This window comes from Oryctolagus cuniculus, chromosome 4 (genome assembly GCF_051225735.1).
Source record: "Oryctolagus cuniculus isolate XC-2025 breed Fujian yellow rabbit chromosome 4, ASM5122573v1, whole genome shotgun sequence".
NCBI classification, from domain to species: Eukaryota; Metazoa; Chordata; class Mammalia; order Lagomorpha; family Leporidae; genus Oryctolagus; species Oryctolagus cuniculus.
This window is the reverse complement of record NC_142870.1, coordinates 30,516,257-30,540,517: the sequence shown is the minus strand read 5'-3', so window position 1 is coordinate 30,540,517 and position 24,261 is coordinate 30,516,257. Positions and strand designations below refer to the sequence as shown.

General features: G+C 37.1%; 1 long non-coding RNA gene and 1 pseudogene across 40 annotated transcripts in view; both read left to right on the top strand.

Moving 5' to 3' along the window:
* LOC103350594 (uncharacterized) overlaps positions 1 to 24,261 on the top strand; it is a 647,925-nt gene that overhangs the window by 377,606 nt on the left and 246,058 nt on the right. The gene's annotated exons all lie outside the window — the stretch shown is intronic.
* Positions 348 to 22,584, top strand: LOC149126938 (deoxyribonuclease TATDN1 pseudogene; annotated as a pseudogene).

The following is a 24,261-nucleotide window of genomic DNA, read 5'->3' as shown; positions in this document are numbered from 1 at the left end:
TTTATGTTGTAGTAATTATCATGTATTTGCTGCAACCTTGAGAATAGTGTAATAATAAATTCCCTTTAAAAAAGGAAGTTAACATAGGTAGACAATTAAAAATTTGGACAAACATGGAACAAATTTATCATTTACAGTCTTATAATAATTTGTCTTGTTCAGCATTTTTCTTGCTCAAAAATTTATTTTCAAGTTCTATTTTTATTTTAACTGTTATATAAATGCACCTTTTTTAGTTTTTAATTACTTGAATGAATTGTTTTACATAGCATTTGAAATTGACAGAATATTTCTCTACAATGTATTTAGTAATTTTATAGGATTTTTGTTGTTGTTAATTAGAGGCCATGACAGAACTAAATATCATCGAAAGAAAACTTCTAGAGTTTACAAAACTCTTAGTTTGTGAGTTCAGAAGAAATTTCATTGTACACATGATTACTTACAAATATTTTTGAGTTGAGATAGAAACAAGGAGTATTAAGTACAGTTTAAATCATATTTTATAGTGAAATAGCTTCAAAGTTTACTTTTTTTTTGCTATGGCAATTAATGTAGTTGAGTATTTCCACAGTATAGGATTTTTTGGCAGAATTACTAGTCAGTTTTCCTCAGAACATAAATGTAAAACACTGATAACATTTTCTTCATTGAGTTAAAAATTTTAACAGTTTTCAAAAATAAATTACTTTGTAAAAAGAAAACTACTTTATATTTTTGTTGAATTTATTCTACTTGTGAAAGGATGAATAATGTTTCTCTTCATCATTTTTTCCCATACTTTTTGGAAATATTAAAACTTAGTTCACCTCATAATGTGGAAACTTCTTCACTCTTTAGAAACAGTGAAATTCATTTGTAATTGTTTAAATTGTGGAACTTTTGCATTTTAAGTGTGACAGAGTTTGTATTTATTTCAATTTTGCAACAGGCACACAAAAGGCTTTCTTCCCTTCATTATAAGATATAGTAAATAATTACATATCAACTTTTATTGTGTATTGAAAAGAAACCTTTAACATATGCCAGTATTTTATCTGCAAATTTTAATATGTGTGAAATGTTTATAGTAGGTCATTTTAGGGAGCATTTCATAATTTAAATGAAGTGCTTTGGTCTAAATTGTAGCAAAAAGATAAATGCAGTGTTATATTAAATTGAAAATCATTATAGAAGTTTAGTATAGGCAAGAGGATCTTGAATATGCAGTAACAAAAGTAGATAAGAAGCACATGAAGACACTAACCTTTGTTGTTTTGGAGAAAATATGTGCTTAAACAAAAGGTGATAATTTTCATTTAAACTGCTGAGAGTAATAGTTTGTTCTTTCACGAATATACTGAACCTTAATACATTAAAATTATTTACAATTTTTATGGATTTATACAACTCTTCCCATAGAATTAACTGCAGTATTACATGAACAACTGTCATATTTTAAGAAACCAATTTATAATTGTAGATTAGATAGCCAAATAATTTTGTAAATGTTGGGCTTTGATATAAATGCATCAACACTGCATAAAAAGAATAATGTTCCCTGTTTTTAAGTCATTTTCAAATAAAAGGCTGATTGATTTGCACTTGTTGCATTTTTTACTGTATATTGATTTAATTTTAAATTATCGTAAAGTAAATATTGCTATTTGATATTGTTTTTAAACATGGTAAGGTTCATTTTACAAGTAACCTGACCTATTATTTATTTTAACAATGATGATTTGTGTCCAGCTGCATATTCTTCTAAGTCAAGATGAATAAACAGATCAGTAAAGGTCCCACTTTAGATATTCTTTTTTTTTTTCTTAGAAACTGTAAGAATGTTTGAGCCTTCCTTGTTTATAGGTTCAGGTGTGTTTGTCAACTAGTGTTTCTGTCTGTATAGTGCAGTGAATGTTACGATGGAGAGCCTAGAGGCAGGCTCTTTTTCTTTATCCTATACTTCATTAAGTGCAATTTTTAGTTTGTTATTGAAAGTCAACATTTGAATCAATATAAAGGGCGATATCAAATATGATGATGTGGATAACTTTGAGCACTGAATATTCAGCATATACTATAGCTATTTGCATGTTTGAGTAATGATTCTAGATATTTAGTATTGTTAGTTTCGGGTATTTACTAACATGTAGAAAATCTGGAGTGCCATGACTTACTCAAAGGAACTGCTTGGTAGATTGTTTCTGCTTTGCTAATATTGAAATTTTTGTAATATATCTCCTTAAAAATATCATGAGACAAAGTGGTCAGGGTCAGAGATCAACATTGGTAGTGGAGAAAGCCTGAAAAAGTTTTCGAAAAATTTTCTTCCCTGTGACTATCAATTACTTGACTGTTTGCAGAGATTTTGAAAGGAGTGATTGTCTTTCAATGTTTATATGAATGTGAGGGCTTGCTGAGGATTTCAGTTTAAAAACTAAAATAGAAAATCAGATTGAGATTAATGACATGGTGTATTTTTATAGCAACAAATTGCAACTTGCCATTCCTACATAAACAACAAACTGGAAAAATATACCATGGCCTCTGAGATAGTTCTTCTTTTACTCTTCACTGAAGAACTGTTGAGAAAGTGACAGCAAAAAGATGATATTGGACCAGTCTGCATGATATGCGGTATTTTAGGCCCATACAGTTATTTCCTTTATTTAGATGGCTAAGTTTTGCATCAGAACTCTTTATAATCCCAGATATTTTAATGGACACAGTGGGATTGTAGCAGAACATACTCATTGTTTTTTCATTAGAGGGCCTATGATGGGATTTCTGAGGGAAAAACAGTGTTTTTCTATGTATAATAATTTTTTGAAAATCACAGTTTATGTAAGTCAACTCATTCAGTGGGCCAGTTCAGTGTAATAAACAAGCTACTCAGCTTTAGAAAGGATTAGTTTTTCATTTTGTCCTAAACCATGCCACTTCCCTGAAGAATGTGATAGTTGTATATGAAAGGTCATGTTGCTAAAAATTGTAGAACATGTGTGTTCCACATGTGAGTTCATAAGCTGTGTTCTGCATTCAAAAGAATATATATCAATAGACAAAATCGTTTCAACATAGAAACAGTTGTCATGAAATTTAGCTTGTGGTAATAGCAATTTTCAAGTTATACAGGAGATGTCATTCATAAATTACCTTTTCAAAGTGTTAGTTGTTTAGATTTCTGTTATATTCCTCATGAGGTATAGTGCTGTGCATCTGAATTTTCTAACTGGGGAACAACTTTTGAAAACTTAACGTGTCTCGCTGTTCATGTTCTGTGGGATTCTAAACTGATCCACGTTCTTTCTTCTCCATTTCCAGGGTTCATTCATAAATATTCTCTAGAGAGTTTTTTGTTTTATGTCATCATCCAATGTTAGATATGTTCAGGTAGCTTAACATGCAAGATTGGTGCACAGAAATTTTACACTGAAGTGTGATCTTACTATTCTAAAACATTTTGGTTATCAGGAAATACATAAACGATGATATAGAAACTAAAACTGATATGTAATTTTGGTAGATGAAACAAAGTAATAATTAGTTCAGAATATTTATGAATGATAACATTTTTATTGACTCATTTTTATGTCAACATGTTTAATTTGGAAACTAGTATTTGTTATTGGAAAATAGTGACTGACCTTGATACTCAGCAGTTCAAACTGGCTGATTCGAACTTATTGAATGAACATGTCTTAGATGACATATCAACTATTGGGCCACCTTGTATTTGGAATTTATTTTAGTTTTCAATATTCAGATCATTAAACATAAATGTGATAGTATTTGTGTATTTTCAACTTTCAGAATTAACTGTTTCTATCTAATGAAATTTGTTCTGTCTTCTTAGATAAGTAAATAATTTAAGAGTAATCAAATATCTTACAATTTCCATTTTCCATCTTAAAACCTACACCAAATCAAATTTTCGGTAGCCAAATCACATTAAGTTTGGATTTACTAGTGAGATGAGATTATGTTTCCCCAAATGAGATTATATATGAAGTCCAGGTGTTGACTAGTATTTGTGTGGTTTTAGATACACAAATAGCATTCCAGGTAGAGCTTCTCCTTTCTCACTTGAGAAAAGTGCAATTAAAAGTAATTTCCAGATGTTCAAATGCACAGCTGCTTTCTTCTAAACTAAATTTTACAGAAATGAGCTATATTATAATGGGTTTAAAAGTCAGTACATTTTAATGGCTTTTAAATTGGATTGGAAGCATCATTACTAGGTTTACTGGATGAAGGGAATTGATGCTTATGAGTACCTGGGACAATTTCCATTTAGGTAGAAGCAGACCATTAACGTATTGGAAATTACAACCAGTTTCAAACTTATAGCAGGTTTGTAAAAACCGATTATTATGTGTGTTGATCCACTCTATGCCTTTTGGCAGCATGCAAAATTATTCAGATATAGCTGGGAAAGTGTGCGTGTGTGTGTGTATATATATATATATATTTCCAAAGTGATGCAAGGAGCAAGATATCTTTATATTTTCTTTGCCTCAAGATAGAGAAAATATCAAGAATAAGAAATAAGTACATTATTTAAAAATATGGAAGACTGGGAAACAGTTTTTGTATATGAGATTATAAACAATTGTCATGAAGCTACATTTCAGTAAAATTAACTTTTTTATAATCAATGCATTTTACTTGGAGCTATGTACATGCCCAATAATAAGTTATTGCTGTTAATATTACCCTATTGGGTAAAGGCCTGTTCTTGACCAAGTTTCCCTGGGCTTTTAACAGACTTTTTGGTGTGGATAGCTATAGTCAACTTTTTCTGAAACTCTTTTGGGAAGGCATGCTGATTAAGGGAAGAAGGGGAGGTGGAAAGTCGGGGGGATTATTTGAACTAGGCAATGAAGGAGCTTGCACACTATGTGAGCTCAGAGATTTATCATAATCACTCCATTAGTATTTCAACAATAATTTGCTTTTCTAAGAGTATTGTTGAAGGAATTTCAAAAATTTGACCTTGGAAGTAATTAGAAAACTGACTCATCAGCTGTGAGTGTGATGATGGAACACTTTATCTATCCTGTCTACAACATTCTTTTAAGTGATTGACTCCTGCCCTTGAAAATATTATTCAGGACCAGTCATTGATGCACTGGCTCAAACCCTAAACAGTATGCTTCTATATCTTATCTCACCTAATTCTCTGGCCCTGAAATGTGGGGATGATAATTCCATTGTCCAGATGGGAGGCTCAAAGTGCTTAAGTAACTTTCCCAAATTCCAGTGATGTTAAGTGTTGATGTTAAGATTTGAATTTTTGTTAATGGTGCTTCTAGACCATGCTGGGACCCCTTGTACTACATGTTTAATAATCTTGAACCATGGAGCATAAAGGAACATTAAATATAACTCGGTAGTATAAATTCTCTCTTTCTCTCTCTCTCTTCTCTATCTCTCTCTCAAAAACTGAAGAACAGATAGTTTTAACAATATTAAAATTAGCCACAAAGTATTGAGAGAGATAGTAGGTTTCCTGAAGTACTTTTAATATTATCCAAAGTTAAGCAATAACCAGTAACCAATAAAACAATATTGGACATAGGCAGTTTTCTCTAGAAAAAATAAAAAAAAAATAAAATCTATGGGCAATAATTGCACCTCTGAACTGATTGCACATCAATGGTTTAAAATAATAAATGCTATGAATGAAGAAACATTTCTCAGGATATTGAACTGGCTTGTTTTATGAACATATACATTATTAGAACCAACTAGGTGCCAGAATTAAAGAGACACTGTGAGTTTTCACTGTAGTCATCTATCCCATCCAATGCAGTACCTTGTTAGGGAATTCCATGGAAGCAAACTTAAGAATCGCCCTCCCTACACCACCCTGCTGCAGTTGCTTAACTGCTCTGAAACAGTGTTTTCTACTAGACAACAAGGTTTGCTTACTTAAAAATACAGAATTTGTCCATATTATGAAGCTTGTGTAAGAAAAAATCTGAATGTTAGTTCAACCAGTTGTCTACAACTTTTAATAATTAGATTTCTGGTTGTGCTGGTTCAAGTCCTGGCTGCTCGGCTTCTGATCCAGCTCCCTACTAATATGCCCGGGAGTACCTGAGCCCCTATTGATTCACATGGGAGACCAGGATTGAGTTTCTGGCTCTCAGCTTCAGCCCATTTTTGAGGCCATCGGGAAGCAAACCACCTGATGGAAAATCTATTTCTCCTTCTCCATCTACCCTTCAAATAAATAAATGAATCACCTTTGTCAATAGTCTAAACAAAGCAGTATAGAAATAGTAGAACAGGGGATTTAGCTTAATTGGTAGGGATAGAAAAGACTAGTAAAAAGTATATATAATTGAATATACAATTTCCCATGAGTTATTGTTTCAGTCAGGTGTTAATGTTGAAAGTTTCAAGTTTTAGCTGGTGCTGCGGCTCACTAGGCTAATCCTCTGCCTTGCAGTGCCAGCACACTGGGTTCTAGTCCCAGTCAGGGTGCCAGATTCTGTCCCGCTTGCCCCTCTTCCAGGCCAGCTCTCTGCTGTGGCCAGGGAGTGCAGTGGAGGATGGCCCAAGTGCTTGGGCCCTGCACCCCATGGGAGACCAGGAGAAGTACCTGGCTCCTGCCTTCGGATCAGCGTGGTGCGCGGGCCGCGGCGGCCATTGGAGGGTGAACCAACGGCAAAGGAAGACCTTTCTCTCTGTCTTTCTCTCTCACTGTCCACTCTGCCTATACAAAAAAAAAAAAAAAGTTTCAAGTTTTTTACTTCATGAGTTATGTTCTTGGGCATGCCAGTCTATAATGAGTCCTGTTGGAATATCCTTTTAGCATCCTTTCTGAAAAACTGAAGATGATTCCTGTGATTTTTCTATTTTTATGAGATTAAAAATGTGAATTGCTCTATTATATTTATCATGTATAATCCTTTTTCTAAATTTATTAATTTGCTTGAAAGTCAGAGTTACACATAGAGAAAAGGAGAGGCAGAGAGAGAGAAAGGTCTTCAAAGCACTGTTTCACTCCCCAGTTGTCTGCAATGGCTGGAGCCACCCCGATCTGAAGCCAGGAGTGAGGAGCTTCCTTTGGATCTCCCATGTGGGTGCAGGGGCCCAAGGACTTGGGCCATCTTTATTACTTTCCCAGGCCATAGCAGAGAGCTGAATAGGAAGTGCAGCAGACACGTCTCGAACCGGTGCCCATATGGGATGCTGTCCGTACGGGCGGCGGCTTTACCCGCTATGGAAAAGCGCCGACCTCAGCATGTATAGTTCTTAAGCATTCAGTTGGATAAATGTTTTACCTGGATATATATGTAACTGTGTGCATACATACATGTAATCATATTCATGATCAGAATAGAATATTCTGCCTCCTGGAGGACTGTATGCCCATTTAATATTTATCGCCATATGTTGGGTTTACCAGCTTCTGTTTCTTTAAAATAGAATACCAAAGTGTGTGTGTATTTTATCTGACTTGCGTTGCTCCATATTTTATGTGATTTCCCCATGTTTCACACGTCAGTTCCTTTTCTTTGTAGTGTTTCTTTTTGTTACTATGGCACAATTTTCATTGATTCTTTTGTGTTAATAACCTCGGGTTATTTTCATTTATACATAGCTTAAAAATATAGATGTGGTGGGCCGGTGCCGCGGCTCACTAGGCTAATCCTCCGCCTAACGGCGCCAGCACACCGGGTTCTAGTCCCGGTCGGGGCGCCGGATTCTGTCCCGGTTGCCCCTCTTCCAGGCCAGCTCTCTGCTGTGGCCTGGGAAGGCAGTGGAGGACAGCCCAAGTACTTGGGCCCTGCACCCCATGGGAGACCAGGAAAAGCACCTGGCTCCTGGCTCCTGCCACCGGATCAGCGCGGTGCGCCGGCTGCAGCGCGCCGGCCGCGGCAGCCAATGGAGGGTGAACCAACGGCAAAAGGAAGACCTTTCTCTCTGTCTCTCTCTCTCACTGTCCACTCTGCCTGTCAAAAAAAAAAAAAAAATATATATATATATATATATATATAGATGTGGTACCAAAAATGCGATAGTGAGTCTTTTCTTTCTGATAGATGAAATATGAAACTATAATTGTTTTAATTAAAGAACTGCACACAATGCTTGCTTACATTGTCTTGTACTAACTGATAGTCATGTATATTTGAGCCACGCAAAATGAGGATTCACTCTTTCTGAGTTCTTAATGGAAACATTTTCTGGAAGGGAGAATTAGTATGTTACCTGCTTTAGATAAATACTGAATAAATATTCTTAAATAAACTTAAATGTTTAACTATCATTCCTTTGCTCATTATTTAGTAAACATTGAAAAACTGAAAAAGGTTTTTGGAAAAATGACATTAAAATATGTTTATTTATGAAACAAGTTTGAAATCCATGCATTACTTTTTCATATTACATATTTTCTATGAAATTTTTGAAAATTCCTCTATGTAACTATAATTGAGTAGACTGATCCAAAACTCTTTTTTAATCTCATCAATTTTTATAAGTCCTTTGGATTTCTTAAATTTTCTGATGGTAAGGAAAATAGTTAAGCTATTGTGTTAGAAAACAAATAATTTTGAATGATTCTTAACATACTTTATAATTTCATATATAATAGAAGAAAAAGAAGATCCTAAATTTTGACAATAGTATAAGGATTTGTGTGAAAGTAACAGGAATAATTTTATAGCATTTTCTCATTATTTTCTTTGCTATTTTTGACAATTCCACAGGTGATATAACATATTCAAATTTAAGATGATTTACTCTACTAGGGAAAAACAAACACTACTAATAAAAATTGAAAAGATCTTCATTGTAGAAAAAATGTTAAATTATTAAAAGTTCTTAACCTGGGGCTGGTGCTGTGGCATAGCTGGGAAAGCCCCCGCCTGTGATGCTGGCATCGCATATGGGCACTGGTTCGAATCCTGGCTGCTCTACTTCTGCTCCAGCTCCCTGCTAATGCTCCTAGTTTTGGCATGACCCAGCCTTAGCTGTTATGGCATCTGGGGAGTAAACCAGTGGATGGAAATCTCTTTCTCTGTTTGTTGCTCCCTCTCTCTGTAACTGTGCCTGTTAAATAAGTAAAATATAGCTACTTTTTTAAAGAAGTTCTTAACTCACTCAACTACTAAGTTTGTTTACAGTACTATAATGAGTGCATTTTCCAAGTAATAATTAGTGTATTTATTATACCAACTATATTGATAAACAGCCTGATGTCATCTGGGTATCATTCACACTTGCTAATAAGTAACAGCTTTTAATAAATAATATTAAAGTGCTGTATTAAACAGCTTGGAAAGTAATTTCACATAATGTACCAACTAACTCTCAGAGGCAGAAAGTAACATACTCTAGCAACCCAAACATTGAAGTAATGTGTGTCCTAGTAAAGACAGAACTAGGGAAAGAATTTGTTGTTGGTGTTAAATAGCGTCTTGGGACACACTCATCTCATCTGGGAGGGCCTAGGTTACAGTCTTGGCTGCTCCAATTCCCATCCAGCTTCCTAATAATGTGCATCCTGGGAGGTAGCAGATGATATTTGGGTCTCCCCCATCAAAATAAAAAAATCTAGACTGAGTTCCAGCCCCCTGGCTTTATCCTGTCCCAGCTGTGGCTGTTGTAAGCATGTGGAAGTGAACCAGTAGAAGAAAGGTTTCTTTCCCTTTCTCTGTCTCTTTCTCTTCCTGCCACTCAAATAAAATGAAAATTAAAAATTGAATTAGAAAGAGAATGTGCAAGTAAAGACTTACACTGAAGTGTTTTTTCCTCTCCAAATCTCTTCTTTATTACAGAAGGCTACATTACTGAAAATAATGCAGTACCACATAAGAGTGAATTATTGTCTTAAAATTTTCTCTAAATATTTTTAAAGAAAAATGAATTTGTATTTATTTATTATATTATAAAATTTCCATAAAATTTGGAAATTTACCAGCAATAGATAATAAATATTTGCTCTTACACTTTTATTGAGATTTGTGCTTTAAAGTCATTATAACTTTTAAAACAGTAACACCACTTTCTAGTATTTTTTTTTTTTTCAAACAGCCAGTTCAAGTTTGGCCAAAGTCAATGATGCTTAAACCTTGTTATTATTTTTGACAACTATACAATGCCTAATAATAATTCCTTTTCCCACACCAGCTGGCAGTGAGCTTCCTTCTCAGATGAATTCATAGATGGCCTGTTCATGACTCAGACATGCAATGGACACTGTAAAATTCCACTGCTAATTCTGCTTAATTAGATGTATTTGCATCTAAGAGGAAGAGAGCACCTACTTTCTACAATGCTTTCTTTCCTGGTATTTTATCTTAGGTATTAGAAACATTTAAAATATGTGAAGTATCAAGATTTCCAACAGATTAAGGCAAGCATTTAAAAAATTTAAATTTGTCATATTATTATGCTGTATATCTTTGGCCTTGTAAAATTGTGGTTTACTCATTGTCTTCTTTAACTCTGGATGTCACCTTGCATCAACTGATCTTGCTGACCCGTGAAAGTGACTGGAGTTAGTCTGATCTCACTATGTAGAAAGGTCAGGTTCACAGCTTGCGTTTGAGAACAGCAGTGAATCACCTTAGAGAAAGAAGCTGAATTTTGAAAAACGTTCTTTACATTGACTTCATCAGAGATAGAAAGAGATTAGGAGGAAAACAATTGTAGAATAATTTTTAGATTTTTTAAGTGCCTCTGTTTAGGTATGCCTGATTAAATATGTTAACTTCATATCAATTTTGTCTAAAGAATGTGATTAAATTTTTGCTAGAAGCATATTTTTATACTCCTCAGTTAAGACATGTATTTTTCTTACTCTCATACTAAACGATTCTACTTTAAATATATACTAATTTGTCCATCAGTCTCCATTTCTATTTTCTTGCAATTCTGTGTTTGCTTTCATAAAAGCAGTTCTGTTGAAAAGGCAGCCATGGTCATGAGGAAATATGTAATTCACAAAGCTAGCGTGCATTGCAGAAATGCAAGTAAAAATATAATAAGAATACTAAAAATGTAGTGAATATATTGGGGTGTGTATTTACTAGGTTAATTTAATTCTAAGAAATTGCATAATGTTTTGGAATTTTTGTCTGTACGATAAGCATAGATTATTTTTAGCACATATAGAAATTTTTTTAAGGTTTATTTATTTATTATTTGAAAGGCAGATTTACAGAGAGGCAGAGGCAGAGAGAGAGAGGAGAGATCTTGCATCCGCTGCTTCACTCCCCAGATGGCCACAATGGCAGAGCTGCACCAATCCGAAGTCAGGATCCAGGAGCTTCTTCCAGGTCTCCTATGCAGGTGCAGGAGCCCAAGGACTTGGGCCATCTTCTACTGTTTTCCTAGGCCATAGCAGAGAGCTGTGTGGGAAGTGGAGCAGCTGAGACTCAAACCGGTGCCTATGTGGGATGCTGAAACTGCAGGCGGTGGCTTTACCCGCTAACGCCACAACGCCGGCCACTACAAAGTTTTTTTTGGAGAAAAATAATATATTTGAATTTTTATAAATAGTAATTTTTATGTGGAACACTGATGTTACTATTCTGAAAACAGTATTTTTGCATTCATTTGATATACACAAGAAGCAATACACTGATAATTGATCATTTTCCTCCCCGTATTTATTTTTTGGTAAGAGAAAATGAGCTTATATTTAACTATGATGGACAGCAAAAAAAAAAATATATTTTACTTTTGTCTAGATTAATTTGAAGTAATGTTCAAATTTTCCAATTAAAACACATTCTAAATGCACAGTACTTACTGTCTATAAATCACTATTTTGATGTAATGGTTAGAAGTACAACTTATCAATAAAGTTTCCATTGAAGGGAAGAGGTGCTTCTGATATTTTTTTGAGTTCTCTTTTCTTTTTGTTGGAAAATGTAGCTTACAGAAAACCAAATGGTAATTTTGGCCAATATGAACCATCATGATTCCCAAACCTTGCTAACAAAACACCTGTTTGTGGATATTGTTCTCCTGCAGAGCAAGACACAAATGTTAATTAATTATATACTTATTTTAACTAATAACTACAAAGGTTTAACCAAAATTGCCTTAATTACAACAACTGTACATTTAGGGTATGAGAGACGCTGAGTGTATGATGATCGGAATATTTCACTCTATATTATTAACACAGTTTTTTTTTTTGTTTTAAGATTGATTTATTTATTTGAATGGCAGAGTTGCAAATAGAGATCACAAATTTTCTGGTTCACTCCCCAAACGGTTGCAATGGATGGAGTAGGGGCAGATCTGAAGCCAAGAGCTAGGAACTTCTTCTGGGTCTCCCAAGTGGGTACAGGGAATCAGGTGTTTTTACTATCCTCTGCTGCTTTCATGGGTGCATTATCAGGGATAGTATTAGGTAGTGGAGCAGCCAGAATTTGAACCATCACTAATAGGGGATGTTGGCATAGCACCCAGCGACTTTACCTGCTATGGCACACCACTGGCCCCTTGCTTAAGGCTTTTTATCATGAAAAGATATTGTATAATATCAAAAACTATCTCTGCAACAATGAGATAATCATATGGTTATTGTTCTCCAATTTGTTAATTTGACATATCACATTTATTTATTTTTTAACTTTTATTTAATGAATATAAATTTCCAAAGTACAGCTTATGGATTACAATGGCTTCCACCCCCCCATAACTTCCCTCCCACCCGCAACCCTCCCCTTTCCCTCTCCCTCTCCCCTTCCATTCACATCAAGATTCATTTTCAATTAACACAGTTTTAACCATGACCTCTCCCCCTTCTTCTCCTTCCAAAATGAAGAAATCGAAGACAGTTTAAAACAAATCATTTTAATATGAAAAACATTTTAAGAAATAATACTAGTAGCTCTGCCTCTGAGTGTGTACTTGGTTCAGTAGAACGTTTTAAAAAGAATGAACAATGGAACCAGATTACCTGACCTCAGATCCGACTTTTACCATTTCCTAGTTGTCAAATCCTGAGCGATGTTTTCATGAACTCTTCCTCTTCTCATCCTCCTCCTCCTCCTTCCTCTCCTCCTCCTTTTTCTCCTTCTCCTTCCCACCCTCCTTCTCCTTCTTCAGTTTTTTATTTACTTGAAGGGCATTTACAGAGAGAATAAGAGAGAGAGAAAGAGAGAGAGACAGAGACAGAGACAGAGACAGAGAAAGAGACAGAGAGAGAGAGAGAGATCTTCCATCCATTGGTTCACTCCCCAAATGTCCACAATTACCACAACTGCCAGGGCTAGGACAAACCAAAGCCAGGAGCCAGGAGTTTCATCTGGGTCTCCCATATAAGGGCAGGAGCTCAACTACTTGAGCAGCCTTCCACTGCTTTCCCAGTTGCGTTAAGAGGGAGCTGAATTGGAAGTGGAACAGCCAAGTCTGGAAGCAATGCTGACCACCCTTAACGCCCATCTTTACCTGTTAATTGATAATAAGAACAGAACATCATTTAATAGTATTCACCAAATATACAAAAATTAATACTCTCTTTTCCAGTTGAACAAAGATGTATTAAACTTAATCCAATTCTAGGAGTCAATATGAATGAAATGCAAAAGCGTTCATGTTCGTTCAAGATGTCACTCTTTCAATAAAAAATCATTGAAAGATTTTCTTTTGAAATTTTACTATCCAAATTATCCAAAATCTCACCATCATGAAGGTAGAAACAGAAAACAGTTGGACGAGATTCTAAAAATATTGAAAATGAGCTGCTATTGCCTCATTTTTTTTGAAACATTAACTAGAGGATATGCCAACCTTATTTTCTGTTTACATTTTCTTTTAAAAATTTTCTTAAGGGATATCAATTAGTAAGTATATTAATTAAACTGGGAGAAAATATTAAGGGATAAACTTCTCATATATAGTGCAGGTTGATATATGAAAAAACAATTAATTTAAAATCCAAGTTTTGCTAGCACCACTGTTCACTTGGCTAATCCTCCGCCTGTGGCGCTGGCACACTGGGTTTTAGTCCTGGTCGGGGCGCCGGATTCTGTCCCGGTTGCTCCTCTTCCAGTCCAGCTCTCTGCTGTGGCCCGGGAAGACAGCAGAGGATGGCCCAAGTGCTTGGGCCCTGCACCAGCATGAGAGGCCAGGAAGAAGCACCTGGCTCCTGGCTTTGGATCGCGCAGCGCACCGGCCTTAGCGGCCATTTGCGGGGTGAGCCAACGGAAAGAAGACCTTTCTCTCTGTCTCTCTCTCACTCTCTCTAACTCCTCCTGTCACACACACACAAAAAATCCAAGTTTCACATATTCCCAGTTTTCCAGTTGGAGGAAGGTGAAATATATACTTTCAAATATCTTAATTCTTTCTGAAATCAATGATTTCATTCTATTGGTTTTCTTTTCTGGAATAACTAGTTATTTCGTTTACCATCAGAAAGGCGGAATATCGTTCCTAATTATCTTTCCTTTTTTTAAGTGCTTTATCAGTTGTTTAGTAAATTAAGGGAAAAGATCACTAGATGAAACCTGATAATATTTTTTTTTTTTAAATTTGAAAAAGGAATCTGTATTTAGCTTAATTATTGACTTTTATACACAGGGTTTACATGTGGAATTGAAATCAGACAAGAACCCCTAAAATCTATACTGAAATGTGGCCTCTTAAAGTTCCCTAGAAATGCTATCTGGGGTGCTACATGTGCTACTGGAATTTGGGGTGCCATATGATTTCACCACGGGCTTATTACTAAATCCCCAATATTAATAAGCCCAGGAGGGTTCTTGCCTAATATTTAGAGAAGAATTCTAAATATCAGCACAGATAAACGAGGCAGCATGCTACATTTTAAGCTTTTATTTAGTGAGAAAGATGCATAGGAGAGTGAGAACTTTATTTAAGAGAGATAGGTAAATAGGAGTTCATGCCAAGCACCAGGAACCAGCTAGGCCATCTAGGCCAGGAAGCCTGGAGCACATGGCCTGAAGGCCATTAGCCCTGGAGGTGCAGGGCTACTGCAAGCTGCCTCCTGACAAGAGGCCAGGGAAGAAAAGCAGGCTGGGCCACACCTCGTCCCTGCTTTTAGCCCTCTTCCAAAGGGGAGTGGTTAATTAACCTGATTGGCTGGTGGGCACCCAGGTGTGGCCAGGTAGGGGCTTGAGGCCACATAGGGGCGTGGTGAAGGCATCAGGCAGGGGCATGAGGTCACACAGGGGCGTGGTGAAGGTGTGGTCTTGCAGTTCACAAGTCTAAACAATTTTAACCTGTATGCCTGCCTACTTCAGTCCCCCCTGAGAGACTGCAGACCTTAATCTTAAGGGGATGTTGATGGGCGTCAAGTCACCATCTTCTGTGGCTGTTTCCTGCTGATTAGAGGAGCAGACCCTGCCTGTTCTCGGTCTGGAAGTCTCTGCCTATCTCATCTAATGTGTTCGCTTCACGAGCTGGAGCTCTTTTAGTCACTGCCATAGTCCATGTCTCCTGCGTGGTCATCATTATTCTCAGAAGCTGCTGGGTTCTGCTGAGTTATTTTAGATAGAAATGAAGGTCCATTGTCACTCTGGAGTGACCGTGGGAGTCCAAAGCATGGCACAATGTCTTTCAACAAGGCTTTAAACACTTCGTGTGCTTTCTCTGTTCAGGTTGGAAAGGCCTCTATCCATCCTGTAAAAGTATCAGTAAAGATTAGAAGGTACCTATAATTGCTTGGTGGGGCATATTGGTAAAATCAACCTGCCAATCTACACCAGTTTATGTTCCCCTCTTCTGCACAGGAGTCAACAGGGGAGGTGGCCTTACGTGGCCAGGGTTACTCTGTAAACATAGTGGCCAAGAGCGAGTCACTTCCTTTATGACTATGTAGTCCCTTTCCTCCAAAAGCTCAGGAGACCAGTTGTACTAAGACATCTCTTCCCAAGTGGGTAGAATTGTGAATCTCCTTAACAATTTTCCATTGAGTGGCCATTGGTAGCATAGTTCTATGATTTAGCATCCACCATCCATTTGTGTTTTTAGTACAGCCTGGCTGTTGGGCCCATTCATTCTCAGGCTCCGTATAGTGAGGTTCCTTAGCCACTTCCATAGATTGAGTTATAAGGGCCATTTCCAAACTTTCCTGTGTAGCTGCTCTATCTGCTAACGCATTTCCCTGGTTAACATAATTATCTCCCTTCTGATGTCCCTTGCAGTGGATGACAGCCACTCCTAAAGGCTCCAGTACTGCCTGAAGTAGAGCCAGTATCTCTTTTCCATATTTAACAGGGGAATTCTTTGCAGTCAGTGAGCCCCTCTCTTTCCAGATTGCTGCGTGTGCATGCAACACAAGGGAAGCTTCTCTGGAATCCGTATGTATATTAACTCGTTGGCCTTTTCCCAGCTATAAAGCCCTAGTCAATGCAATAAGCTCCGCCTTTAGGGCTGAAGAATTGTGTGGTAGTGCTTGGGCTTCTACCGTCTGAGTAAGGTCCACCACGGCATAGTCTGCCTTTCTAACTCCTTCCTTCATATCGCTGCTGCCATCAGTAAACCATTCAGCATCTGGATTTTTCAGGGGCTTATCTCATAGGTCTGGCCTACTAGAGTACACCTGCCTAATTCAGAGTGGCACTTGAGCTTAATTCAGCTTTTTAGATATAAAATAGAATTCTAAAGTCAGGTTAACTAATTTTTCATTAATATGTATTAGTATTAATGTGTCTTTCCCCGTTAATATTCTCTTGTACACAAAATACTCTATATTTTTATCTATTTTTTAAATAAATATGTGTTTCCAATGTGCAACACCTTATTATCTCTAATCCAAATTAATTGTAATAAGTCCAATGGATCCATTTTAAGAGTAAGATGGACCCTTTTAAGATAAATTCCTGGGGCCAATGCTGTGGTGCAGTGGGTTAACGCCTGGCCTGAAGTACTCGCATCCCATATGGGCACTGGTTCAAGGCTCGGCTGCTCAACTTCCGATCCTGCTCTCTGCTATGGCCCAGGAAAGCAGTGGGAGATGACCCAGGTCCTTGGGCCCCTGCGCCCACATGGGAGACCTGGAGGAAGCTTCTGGCTCCTGGCTTCGGATCAGCACAGCTCCGGCCATTGCAGCCAATTGGGGAGTGAACCATCAGAAGGAAGACCTCTCTCGCTCCCTCTCTGCCTCTCCTCTCTGTGTAACTCTGACTTGCAAATAAATAAATAAAATCTTTAAAAAAAGATGAATTCCTATTTGTGGGGGAACACAGGATCTGATCCATGCTGATGTAAATCTAAGAAGTTTTTCCAACCTAGGATTTCTTGCCTTGCAAATATTGAAAGCATGAATATTGCTGTTCTCTAACTTTTTCAGAAAATTTCAACTCTGATGCTGTGGTGCTTTTTCTTTTGCCTTCAAGATCTAGCCAGAGGCATTAATCACAAACACATTAACTGAAAAGAAAAGTCAAAAGAAAAAAGAGAGAGAGAGGGATACAGAGGGAGAGAGAGAGGGAGAAGGAGAGGGAGGAGGAGGAGAGAAGAAGAAGGAGAAAGTAAGAAGAAAGAGAGAGGAAGAGAGGGAAGAGAGGGAGGGAGGGAGAAGAAAGAGATGTTTTGTGATAGAAAATGAGTTGGTGGTGGAATGATAGAATGGTAGGTTAGATCAATGCAACCAGGTTTCAGAGACTCTTGAGGGTAAAAGCACAATAAGGAATACCCAGAATTCATAAGTATAGGAAAAAAAAAAAACATAGCAGAGCTCCTTCTTATTTAAATGTTGCTTCCCTTTTTAAACAAGGAGGGGAAATACCCTTCCATAGATCTAGCAATTCCTAAGAACATCTGTATGCAATTCATCTAATGTAATAATGAATTTAACTGCCACTGCCAACTGCTATTCCATTTTCATAACAACCCTCTATTCATGTCTCATCAGGAAATTAAATTTCTATTCATACAGGTTTAAGTTTATTTATGAGGCAACTTCCACGCATTGGGCATCCTGCATGTCTTGGTTATAGCCTAACAAATAGACTATTGCAGCAATTTCTCAACAAATTTCCAAGTCTTTTTTTACATTTCTTCAGTTATACCATGTACCCCTTTTCCAATGCCTGAATTTTCTTTCAGCAATTAAAATCATATCTCTACCTTTCTAAGTCTTCTATGGTGCCATGGCCTGAATGACCTTGTCCCAGCTCCACAGTCAAAGGTTTACCATAGCTTCTCTATGTTATTTGCATGGTTACAGCTGCAGAAAGCCATTTAAAAATTAATTCCGATTTATTTTTTGTTCATGTTACTTTCACTATAAAAACTCTTATTTCCTCTTTTCTGTCTTACATGGTTTGTATTAACTATGTCAGTTTGGGCAAATTACTAAATTGCTGTATGTCTCAATATGAAAGTTTTGGTTGGGTCCAGATGTGTTTTGGAATTTAGAATAGTTTGAATTTTTCTTTTAGTAGGACAGCAAATGTTTATTATTTTACGCAAAACTAGATATTTAGATAATTTAACTTCCAATTGAAATTCTCAAAAAGTTTTAATTGTATATACGTATTATGTACCACCCGCAGAAGGATCTGGGTGGCAACCTATAATTAAAGACATTCATAAGCCGGCGCCACGGCTCACTAGGCTAATCCTCCGCCTAGCGGCGCCGGCACACCGGGTTCTAGTCCCGGTCAGGGCGCCGGATTCTGTCCTGGTTGCCCCTCTTCCAGGCCAGCCCTCTGCTGTGGCCAGGGAGTGCAGTGGAGGATGGCCCAAGTGCTTGGGCCCTGCACCCCATGGGAGACCAGGAAAAGCACCTGGCTCCTGGCTCCTGCCATCGGATCAGCGCGGTGCGCCGGCTGCAGCGGCGGCCATTGGAGGGTGAACCAACGGCAAAAGGAAGACCTTTCTTTCTGTCTCTCTCTCTCACTGTCCACTCTGCCTGTCAAAAATTAAAAAAAAAAAAAAAGAGACATTCATACTTATGGATTGATATAATTATGAATATTGACATTACAGTAAGTTGATAAATACTGTAAGTAGCTTATGCTTCAAAATTATTTGGCAATAATCTTGAAAAATCTTTCATTTTTTTCAAAATACCTTGACAATGCAGTTACAAATTCCAAAAGCAACTTTCAACCTCTAGTGCCAATCTCATAGACTTAGATGAAGATGAAATGAGATGATACCTTTAAAGAATTTATAGTAGTGCCTGGTACATAGAAAATATTTATTAATCTGTAACTGCTATTACCTGACCTTCAAATTTCTGGTTATATACCTTGTCCTTCAAAATAATTCCAATTCTTATAAGAGCATTAACAGACATATTACTCTTTGCCTTTATGTGTTACTATTATTATTATTTTTTTTTTTTTTTGACAGGCAGAGTTAGACAGTGAGAGACAGAGAAAGGTCCTCCTTCTGTTGGTTCACTCCCCAAATGGCCGCCACGGCTGGCGTGCTGTGCCGATCTGAAGCCAGGAGCAGGTGCTTCCTCCTGGTTTCCCATGCTGGTGCAGGGCCCAAGTACTTGGGCCATCCTCCATTGCACTCCCGGGCCACAGCAGAAAGCTGGACTGGAAGAGGAGCATCCGGGACTAGAACCCAGCGCCCATATGAGATGCTGGCGCTGCAGGCGGAGGATTAACCAAGTGAGCCACGGCACCTACCTCTGTGTTACTTTTTTTTTTTTTTTTTTACATGTTTGCTCCTGCTAACTCCAGAACTCTAAAATATTGATGGAAAATGCATTTTATAAGTTATCCAAATCCATACCACACTCCCAACTATGTTCTGTGTCATCTCTTTCCATCTCATACTTCTGGATCTTTCCTCCACTCCCAGTGAGTATAAAGAACAGTAAGATTCTAGCTTTGTAGAAAAATGTCTTTCAATTCAGAGAATTGCCCCTTTACAGACAGAAACTTGTCATTAGTGCACACTAGAAGCAAACACCTCTTCTTAGAACAAAATCTGCTTTTGGCTGATAAGTTCAGTTCCTGTAAAATGAAAATGCATTCTGTCTTGGTTTACATAATACATTTTTATATCTATCATAGTGATGACTTTTATTTAAGATAATTAAATACAATTTGAAGAAACTGTCACAGAGATTTAAAAACTACTTTAGATCAGCTCTACTAAAGAATTTGCTTACCTTGTTATAAAGTTTGTTTTTAGCTGACAGTGTAAAATTTGACATGTCTTTCGTAATAAGCTTATGTGAACTTGAACTGTGATGGTTTGGGCTTTCTTTATTTTTAAAAATCAGGTTTTTTGCATATTATCTAAATATAATAATTTGATTTCATAACTTGACATACATAATAATCCTCCTGTATGTCTGCCTCCAAAACTCTTTGAATTATTGTTTGAGAATGTAAAAGATGTCATGCAAGAAAATAATTAGATTCAATGCATGGTAAAATTAAAGGTGAATTTAGAATTTTTATGAATATCCTAATAAAATTCCTTTGATTAGTTGGATTTATAATGAAGAAGAGAAAATTAAAAATCAGGAAGCTTTGAGTTAGGAAGGAGGGTAACATGAAAAGAGATGAAAGTGAATTTGAACTGAAATTAGAAAAGGTTCTAATTTAGTTTGCAATTATAACTTCCTTGAGGGCATAACCTTTGTTTTATTACCTTTTGTTTCTTCCTGCAAATTCGCATATTGACTATCATTAGCTGATGCTAAATTGATCTTGAAGGAACTTTCTGTGAGGAAACATTATTTTTTTTATTTATTTTTTTTGTAAGTTAAAAGTTCATGGGCAACTCTGATGGCTTAATGGAAATTTTGCAGAAAGCTTCAGTAGGATCTTAGGAGGGAATGGGCTGCTTCCTGCAATGCTGGATCCCATGTGAGTGCTGGTTTGTGTCTGGGTTGCTTACTTGCTATCCATCTCCTAATGGCCTTGGAAAAGCATCAGAACATGACATGAGTGCTTGGGCAACTGCCACCCATGTGGGAAACCCAGATGAAGCTCCTGGCTTTGAACTGGCCCGATGCTGGCTATTACTGTGGCCATCTAGAAAGTGAAACAGTGGATGGAAATTTCTTTTCTCTCTTCAAATAAAAATAAAATAAAAAAACATAAAAGGTCTTAGGAGGTGAAAGCAGATGAGTAAAAGATAAAGTTGAGGAGAAAATTAATAGTATTCTGAAGGAGAGGATGCTTACCTAATATTTCATGTTTGTATTTTTTTAAGATTTTTATTTTATTTGAAAGGCAGAGAGAGAGAGAGAGAGAGAGATCTTCCATGTGCTGATTCACTCCCTGGATAGCTGCAACAGCCCTGCTGGGGCTGAGCAAAGCTAAGCACATGGTTGGTAAGAGCCCTAGCACTTGGGTCTTCTTCCGCTGCTTTCTCTGGCACATTTGCAGAGAACTGGTTTGGAAGTGGAGCATCTGAGAATCAAATCAGAGCTCATGGTTTGCCATAGTTGTAGGTAGTACCTTAACCTGGAGTGCCATAACACTATCCCCAAATTTAATGCTTTAAACCTCACATTATTTAATTAACTGAATTTTCCCAGCTTCCATTTTTTAAAATATGACCACCACAAATAATACTGAAGACAGGATTTTCAAAGAAAAACTCTAAATCTAAGCCATAGATGGCACCTGCAAAGTCATTTCTTAACCAAAACCATGGCATTTTAAATTTCAGAAAGCACTTCCAAACTTGGTTCTATAAGCTTAGAAATGTGTATTTAAAATTGGGGAACAAATGAGAAGCTGATTTTGGTTCACTTATCATGACAATAAAAATGCTTTTTTGTGGTTTGAGTTGTATTTTTTTTTTTTTTGGGAGGGAAGAGGATTAAAGAAAAGTTTAACTAAATATAAGACAACATTCTCATCATTTCAATAGCTACTTTTCTTATAGTCACTTTACTCTAAAACAACTGTTGACTTCCTCTGGGGATGAGTCAGGGCTGCTGTCCTGAGTTGCTTCAAGTTTATCAATATTGCTATCAACCTGAAAAATCCTATGTTCAGAGGAATTTATTGTGGGGGTTCAAAAGCATCAAGATGACCTCCATATATAATGAAGAGATATTTCCAGAATGGCATTAAGAAGTTTATGATTACAGGTGGAAATCCACAGAACAGTAAAAATGCACTGCATTCGGCACAAATGATATGTTTTTCAGTACAGTTGGATGTCATCATACAGAATATGATGGATTTGAAAATAACCCTCATCTTAATGGAGTTGCGAGATCTTGCCGAAAACAACAAGGGAAAAGTTGTAGCGATAGGTGAATGGACTTGATATTTTGAAAAATAATTTGAAGTGTCAGAACAAACAATATTGACAATGTTTCTTCATTGTCAAAACTCTCATGCTGAATTTTTAGATATAATGATAGAAACAGGGAACAGTGTGTAGGTGAAATTGTGCATGCATTTGATGGGACCAGGGAGGCTGCAGCTGCTCTGATTTGAGTTGGACCTTTACATAGGTTTTAGTGATTCCTCACTGAACCTTGAGGCTAATTTGGTAAGTTTGAAGTCAATACCTAGTGAAAATTATTGATTTAGATGCATGTGCCTTGTTGTTGGAGTCAAAATTACATGTGCTAGATCAAAATTTATAAATAACCTTATTTCACACCAAAAAGAAGTGGGAAAATGGGCATTGCATAAAAGATATAAATGAATCCTTCCATATAGTTCAAATACTGGAGATAATGTCGGTTGTAAGAGATGAGAACCCAATGGAATTAGCCAATATGCTAGATAACAACGTCATTAAAATATTTTCCTGATATTTAATTGGCATGTATCTTTTATTTTCTATTACATATGTTAAATTTCATGGCAAAACTTACTGTAAGCTTCAATAAAGAAATTCTCAGGAAATATAAATATATAATAATTTATTGACTAACTTGTTTCAATACCAATAAGTACAACTCTAAAAAAATAAGGTATGTATTACTGTCATAATTATGCAAATTTCAATCAGAACTGTGCATTTATAGACATGTTAAAAATTAGTTGTGTTTGCTTTAAAATATTTTCCTATATCTTTGTTAAAATATTAAAAATAGGCCAGTGCCGCGGCTCACTAGGCTAATCCTCCACCTTGCGGCGCCAGCACACCGGGTTCTAGTCCCGGTGGGGGCGCCGGATTCTGTCCCGGTTGCCCCTCTTCCAGGCCAGCTCTCTGCTGTGCCCAGGGAGTGCAGTGGAGGATGGCCCAAGTGCTTGGGCCCTGCACCCCATGGGAGACCAGGAGAGGCACCTGGCTCCTGCCATCGGATCAGTGCAGTGCGCCGACCGCAGCGCGCCAGCCGTGGCGGCCATTGGAGGGTGAACCAAAGGCAAAGGAAGACCTTTCTCTCTGTCTCTCTCTCTCACTGTCCACTCTGCCTGTCAAAAAAAAATAATAAATAAAAAAATTAAAAATAATGGGTTTAAAATTAGTATTCTGGGTTAAAAAAAGAAATCAGAGTTCAAAAAAACATTAGTGGAGAATAAAATTTTTGAATTGTGTATGTGTTGGTGAAAGGATAAGATGAAGAAAACATAGAAGCAAAGATGCCAATAGTAGCCATCAATAAAAATCAGTCTCTGAACATTCTCATGACCTTATTGTCTGGACTATCACATTGGGATATGAAAATGTTCAATGTGTTTTATGTGCTATGAAGAAGAAAATGGTATTCTTCAGAAATCACACCTGCTTCACGCTAAGAAAATAACTTCACTGAAAATTAGTTAGAATAATGACAGATTTCTAGACAAAATAATGCCATTACCTTGTGTATGACTGCTGCATGTTACTTTTGAAAAGTATAGAAATTGTCGGCTGGCGCCGCGGCTCATTAGGCTAATCGTCCGCCTTGCGGCGCCGGCACTCAGGGTTCTAGTCCTGGTTGGGGCGCTGGATTCTGTCCTGGTTGCCCCTCTTCCAGGCCAGCTCTCTGCTGTGGCCGGGGAGTGCAGTGGAGGATGGCCCAAGTGCTTGGGCCCTGCACCCCTTGGGAGACCAGGATAAGTACCTGGCTCCTGCCATCGGATCAGCGCGGTGCGCTGGCCGCAGTGCGCAGGCCGTGGCGGCCATTGGAGGGTGAACCAATGGCAAAGGAAGACCTTTCTCTCTGTCTCTCTCTCTCACTGTCCACTCTGCCTGTCAAAAAAAAATAATAATAATTAAAAAAAAGTATACAAATTGTTAGTTAGCTGATACTTTCATTTTCAAAGACTTATCTAAATGTGGTGATATTATACACATGAAGAATGATTTTAGAGCTATTTTGGAGACCTAAATCTGTTTGTGTTTAGTATCATGACCAGTTTCATCTTTGGTAAAGCAGTTCATGAAAACATGAATATTATT